Source organism: Parasteatoda tepidariorum, chromosome 3 (assembly GCF_982258835.1).
Source record: "Parasteatoda tepidariorum strain Cologne lab strain chromosome 3, Ptep-v5.0, whole genome shotgun sequence".
NCBI classification, from domain to species: Eukaryota; Metazoa; Arthropoda; class Arachnida; order Araneae; family Theridiidae; genus Parasteatoda; species Parasteatoda tepidariorum.
The window spans coordinates 120,659,410-120,666,211 of record NC_141757.1 but is presented as its reverse complement, the minus strand read 5'-3'; the positions used below and the strand labels follow the sequence as shown (position 1 = coordinate 120,666,211).

At 27.8% G+C, this 6,802-nt stretch overlaps 1 long non-coding RNA gene across 1 annotated transcript; it reads left to right on the top strand.

The window, feature by feature from the left end:
* The first annotated feature begins 1,314 nt into the window (after positions 1-1,314).
* On the top strand, positions 1,315-6,334 carry LOC147814248 (uncharacterized). Its single transcript, XR_015432727.1, has 3 exons — positions 1,315-2,635; positions 2,878-3,086; positions 5,363-6,334. It is a non-coding gene; the product is annotated as an uncharacterized LOC147814248 (long non-coding RNA).
* Positions 6,335-6,802: the final 468 nt, after the last annotated feature.

Sequence of the window (6,802 nt, the reverse complement as noted above, 5' to 3'; positions counted from 1 at the left end):
ATTAAATTAAGCTTCCTTAAATATTTGTAATGTTTCAAAAGTTTGTTTTATTAATTTGTTTTTTTAAGAAAAGTATAAACAGAATTGAAATATATTTTAAATTAATTATATTTAAAATTTTAAATTATATTTAAAATAAAGTTTCTCTTATTGTGATAAGTTGTCTTTTAATCTGAATATAGAGTTGAAATTTAAATCTGATGAATTAACAAGTAATTTTAAAGTCTTAAGTGAAAAAAATGTCATTAGTTGATAAGGTGCATTTATTTATTGTATTATTTTTTTACCATAAACAAGATGTACTAGTATGTTAAATCTAAGAATGTTGTAAATATGTCCTCAAATTCACAATTTATTAGATGTCTTTTTGCAAATAGTAAAGAAGAAAAAATTATAGGCATGTTCTATTGTTTTTTCAATTAGCTTATTCATATGTATGGAGTATATATAGAGTATGTATTAAATTAAGCTTCCTTAAATATTTGTAATGTTTCAAAAGTTTGTTTTATTAATTTGTTTTTTTAAGAAAAGTATAAACAGAATTGAAATATATTTTAAATTAATTATATTTAAAATTTTAAATTATATTTAAAATAAAGTTTCTCTTATTGTGATAAGTTGTCTTTTAATCTGAATATAGAGTTGAAATTTAAATCTGATGAATTAACAAGTAATTTTAAAGTCTTAAGTGAAAAAAATGTCATTAGTTGATAAGGTGCATTTATTTATTGTATTATTTTTTTACCATAAACAAGATGTACTAGTATGTTAAATCTAAGAATGTTGTAAATATGTCCTCAAATTCACAATTTATTAGATGTCTTTTTGCAAATAGTAAAGAAGAAAAAATTATAGGCATGTTCTATTGTTTTTTCAATTAGCTTATTCATATGTATGGAGTATATAAAGAGTATGTATTAAATTAAGCTTCCTTTGTGCTTCTTAAAATATTTGTAATGTTCTAAAAGTTTGTTTTATTAATTTGTTTTTTTTTTTAAAGAAAAGTATAAACAGAATTGAAATATATTTTTAATTATATTTAAAATTTTAAATTATTTTTAAAATAAAGTTTCTCTTATTGTGATAAGTTGTCTTTTTTTTTTTTAAAACATTATTCACACTCTTATTTATTGTTCTCACTGTACAATAAAAACTAGTTAGAGTGACTAAAATAAGAAATCTTTAGATATGAAAAATGCATGATTTTTATATTTTTGTGAACACAAATTTGAAAACAATTTGCAACATTCAGTAAGTTTAGATTCACAAATAATTATGAAACTTTTTTATGTTGAAAAATAAAATCAAAATAAATCTGCTTATTTCCGCTTTAATACTATTTTTTTTTAAATGTAAATTATCGAAGTCCTCTTTTGAACAAGATTTTCATCAAAAATCGTCGCTAAGAATATTACTTAAATACAAAAACAGATAGAAGAAACACTCGTATAGGGAAGGAAGATGGCCTCCAATTCATGACGTCACTACAGGCTTGTCTGGCTTCCTTCTGTAGGAGGTATTGATCAGACGCCATTTTCTTAGCAGCAAATAAAAATAAAAATTTCCCTAAGGAAAAGCCGAAGAACTTGAAAAAATCTCCAGAATATTGGGATATCTTTCAGACCCAGAACACGCCGAATATTTGAAGAAAAATTTCTCAGTAATTTTTAACTTCTATTATCAACAAACTTGCAACTGATAACTTCCGATTTCGCTATCGCATACTGTTACAGATGTGTGTATTAAGGTAAAATGCATTTCTTCTGTCTTCAATTCATTACAAATTAAAGTGAAGTCAACATTGCTTTCGTCATTCCAGTGAATAAATATGAATTCAGTACGTACAGAACTGTAATAGTTATAGAATATTCTTCTTCGTTACAGAACAGTATATATTTCTGTATCCATATAATTCGGAAAACAACAATAAAAAATTGTCCAAATTACTTGAAATAGTGCCATTTGTTCTGATTCTTAATTTCTATCGTTTTCTTGGTAAGTATTTTTCAGTTATGAAAGAATAATTTCAACTAGAATTCAGCTATTCTGTTTTTAGCTACATATTCAAATTCATATCAAGATCGTTCAATTATAAAATATTGCTGTGTAGTATGTTATCTAAAAGTAATGAAGGGATAAACTATGTATCTATTATTTGAGAATAAAGTTTTCAAACAAACAACGTATCATTTTGGAATTCTTCGGAATTATAAATCAGGTAAGTGTTATGATTTTTATAATAATAAATTTGCTTGTACGGAGTGTCTATTGCACCGATTATCGGCGCAGTAAAATTCATTTTGCTATCGTACCGATCAAATTTTCAACCAATCATAGAGCGTATCTGTCCACGTGACTCTCCGATTTTTTTTTTCAAAAATAATTTAGCTCTGTTTATCGTAGTCAAGGCAGCTACAATTTTTGTAGCATCTTGATTTTCTTCATATGAAGAATAACAAATAGCCATTCATGAATTTGAAAAAGAAAAAAGGACGATCTTCTGGAAGAGAGAACGAAAACTTTACAAAATGCTTCAAAGAAATTTAAAAAATTTGATAAGGCTCCGCTGGAATTGAAATACACATGGTGGAAGAATTCATTAAGAAAAATGTACAGATAACAGTCGCCAATCCAAGTAAGTAAATTTTGTATTGTTTAATTAATTTTTAAAATGTGTTAATTGATTAGCAACATCGTTCCTGATGTCACCATGTCAATAGTCACTATAATTACCTTGTAAAGAACAATTTAACACTCTTGTTTTATATGTTCTCTGACCTGCTATCTATTATTTTATATTGTGTCTGCAAGCCCTAATAGAGTTTAGTTTATACATTTTTATACGTAGTTTGTTTAAAAAAAAAATTTATTTTCCAGAACCTTTACTCATAATAATTGTCCAGCTGCTGTCTCCAGATAAACAATTTTTGCAGATAAAATCAATGAATGAGGATCATGACCATGTCCTCTCCGAATCTTTGTTCCGTTCTTCGCCTAAAGAAAGCCTGATACCTGTTGAGCACCAAGAGAAAGTTCAAAAATATGTGAATCTCCAAGTATCTATATTTCTGTTCAATTTCATATAGGTAAAAATTTTTCCTACATTTACTCTAATTATCTCCATTTTCTATCATAATATAGTTTGTATAGTTAAGAAATTATTTTGTTACTCAGAGTGATTTACACTAACTTACGTGTGAATATTACAATATCTATTTGAACTTATTGTTGTTGCTCAAACTGTTGTTAATGGAGATTTCTGTATCGTGATCTGCGGCAGAATAATCGCAAAGTCCAGGAAACTTCCGGGCAGTGCCCCCGCGAGAAACTAAAAGAAATGTCATAGAAAGGGACTGACTCGTAAGGTATAACTTGTAGTTACCCCTAGGCAATTATCTACATAAATTTTTAAAAAATTTGCAAGTTTAAAATCTATTTGGCACCTTGGCAATTGTAGTTGCTTTGCCAGATCACAATACGAAATATCCCCTGTTTTTTTACCTTGACATAATGTCAAATGTATTTTAGTTATATATAAGAGCATAGTAAATTTTCATATGCAGTCCTTGCTTTAAATTTTATGTATCCATAAAATATGGTTAGAAGCAGAGACACATAGAAAATTCAAATTCTGAATTTGTTTTTGGCCAAGTAAAATAAGTTTTGAGGCAAATTTAATGTTTGTGTTCTAAAAATAAATTCAATGAAATACTTGTAAGTAAAGCAAGTACATTGACTTTAATTATGCAAACTGTTATAACAATATAATTTTTTTAATAATTTAATGCATGACCCTTATAATAGTATTATATTAGTAAACAATTTGTTTCCGATTGAGGAAGAATATATTCGGAATGTTATTATCATAAATAGTGATTTTGTGCTGACATTTAATATAATTCATATCTCTTTAAATATCTTTATTCACTTTAAATTATGACATAGTATTTTTTATGATAATGATCTTTTTTTATAAGTTTTACTGTGTAAATATTTTTATTTAAATAGTATTGTAAAAGCTTAAAAATAGAAATAAATCCAAAAAGTTAATATAAAATGCATATAACAAAATTAAAAGGAGTTTAAATAACGCATCGTCACCAACTCACTAATACATATACAGTGATACCTTGAGATACGAGTTTAATTCGTTCCCTAACCTTGCTCATATCTCAAAGCAATTTCGCCCATTGGAATGCCATTAATCCGTTCCGTCAAAAATGCTACCCTCAATTGTTTTTGTTGTGTGTTTTTGAATAAGAAAAATGTATTTATAAATAACAAATACTATATAAAAACATAATAAAAGAGAATGTAAAGCAGAAAAAACTGCTTTTATAAAGTGTACATGCATATTTGTATTTTGGTTACTTAAATGCAACTTACACACAACTTAAATGCTACTATATGCTTAATTTTAGTCACTGCTTTTCTCTTCACTGGTCTTTGCTTTTTTAGCCAGATTTAAAAAAAGCTGTCCAAGGAGGTTTGTTTCTTCCTTTACAGAATGCTGGAGAAATGAGTTAGGCAAGTCTCATTAAATAGCTCCGATGTATGACCAGTTTCAACTTTTTCAGGGTGTTTCTTTTCCACGAACTGTGAAATTCTCTTCCACATTCCCAAGAATTCTTTTATCTCATTTGTAGAGATAACCTCCTCCACCTCTGGTTCTTCCTCGAAACCAATTTCTTGCAGTACGCCCGAATGCTCACCCATCACCAGGTCCATGGATTTTCTCAGAGGCACAATCTCCTCCTCCGCTGGCACTTCGAGTTCGAATCCTTCAAAGCTACGGACTTAGCCGACAGCACAATTTTCGGCTATAGACTTCGAGGCTCGGTGGGTGAACGGGAGCATTGTCGAGGACGAGAAGGGCTTGCAAGGCCATTCCTCGTATCTCAAATAACTCGTATGTAAGGGCATTCGTATCTCAAGGTACCACTGTATTTGAATCTTTTTTATTGTTAAAGACACAATTTTTAACTCTAACATTATAAAATATAAATGCAACAATAATGTGAAAGGAGCAAGTATATTAATCTTGCATTAAAACAATTTCAATTTGGTCAGATTTATCATTTTCCCTTCCTTAGCTTTTCTAACTGCACAATTTAGCAAATGAGATTACAATACACAATTTAGCAATTCTTTCTAAAATTAAAAAAAAAATTCCTTTTTTTTGTTTTGTTTTGCAAATTTTAAAAAAAATCACTCATTAAATGGCCCAAAAATTAATTCTATTATTTATGCGGGGTTCCCATCGTCCTTAAAAACTGCTTTATTTTTATTTTAGCAATTTTTATCTTCTGCAATGATTTCTTTTATCTAGCTTTTTTTTTCTTAAAATATTTTATATTTTTAGGTTTAACGACAACAGTTGTTGGTTTGAAGAGGAAGAAAGGTAATAGGCCCACTCCTTTTACAAGAAAAGCAGTTTTGGAGGAAAAAAAATATGCTTATGAACTGCTTTGTAGATGAAGAGACATTATCGAAGACCATAAATAAAGGCATTTTGAAGAAGAAGAAGCTATATAGAATGTGGTATAGAGAAGGTTTCTTCTTGTATGGAATAATGTGTTGAAATTAATGAAGTGAAGCTGTTCTTTACTTCTGATGGGTGGCTATTGGTTAAAAATGTGATTTTACAAAATCGAGAATGATGACATGGGAATGTTATTCATGCAAACAAGATTGCGGTATGGTGATACTATTTTGTGCGACTCTTATTCGCAGTGGTATCACTATTCCTGTGTTGGCCCTCTGCAGCCTCCAGAGCAAAAGTATTGTTAAAAATCTAAACTTTTTAGACCTTTAGACTTTTTTTTAGCTTATTTTGATTTTCTTCCTGTGAGATATATTTTGAATAGATATTTGTCATGTGTAAGCCAATTTTGAATAAATATTTGTCATGTGTAAGCCAACTTTATATTTTTTTCTAATTCTGAGGCAAACTTTATTTCTTAATTAGTAATTTTTATTGCTTTTTTTTAAAAAAATATTTGTTTAACCATTGTCAAATTTCAAGTGAATGTCCACATAAAAACTCATCATTTACCTTTCATTATTAATTTCTGATGGACTTCAATGACATAAATTTTCCCACCAAGATGTTAAATAATTAAGTTTCTAGGTATAGGTGTTACCTATTTTGATAGAATAGTACTTTACTTTCAATAAATTTGCATTCAGTATGTTCCTTTTAACTGTAATTTATGTAGTATATGTTTCTTTCAACTTTGTGATTGCTTGCTTCTAATCCTAATTGTATAAATTTATATTTAGTTTTTTAAATCTGCTACATTTTTGTCCAATAAAAGTTTAGTTTCTTCCTGCATTTGTGTTTAATGAAATTTTGATAATATACAAGACAGAGCTCACTAAATGTAAATTAGTAGGTTTTGTATTTATAGAAATGTTTCGAGAATAAATTTTTAAAAAATCTACTCCTTTCTTTCCTACACTTAATCTTTAAATATTGATTATAAAATTCCTATTTATCAACTTCCTCTGTTTTACTTTGAAAATTATCTTTTATATTTGATTCTTAATTTAAATAAGTGGAACTTAAAAAATTTTAACCTCCACAACATATGTATAATATCAAACATATATAGTAGTACCAAACATGATATTACTTTGATACAGGCGCTGAAAAAATTAAATCGTATTTAATTAATTTTAAATCTTAAATGACAATACAAATAAATCTGAGTTACTTAAGATTCCAGCAGTTTATCTTCACACAATCTTATTTTTTAACTTATTTTTGTGTCTACTCCAGGTTAGTGAAAGGACATTTTAT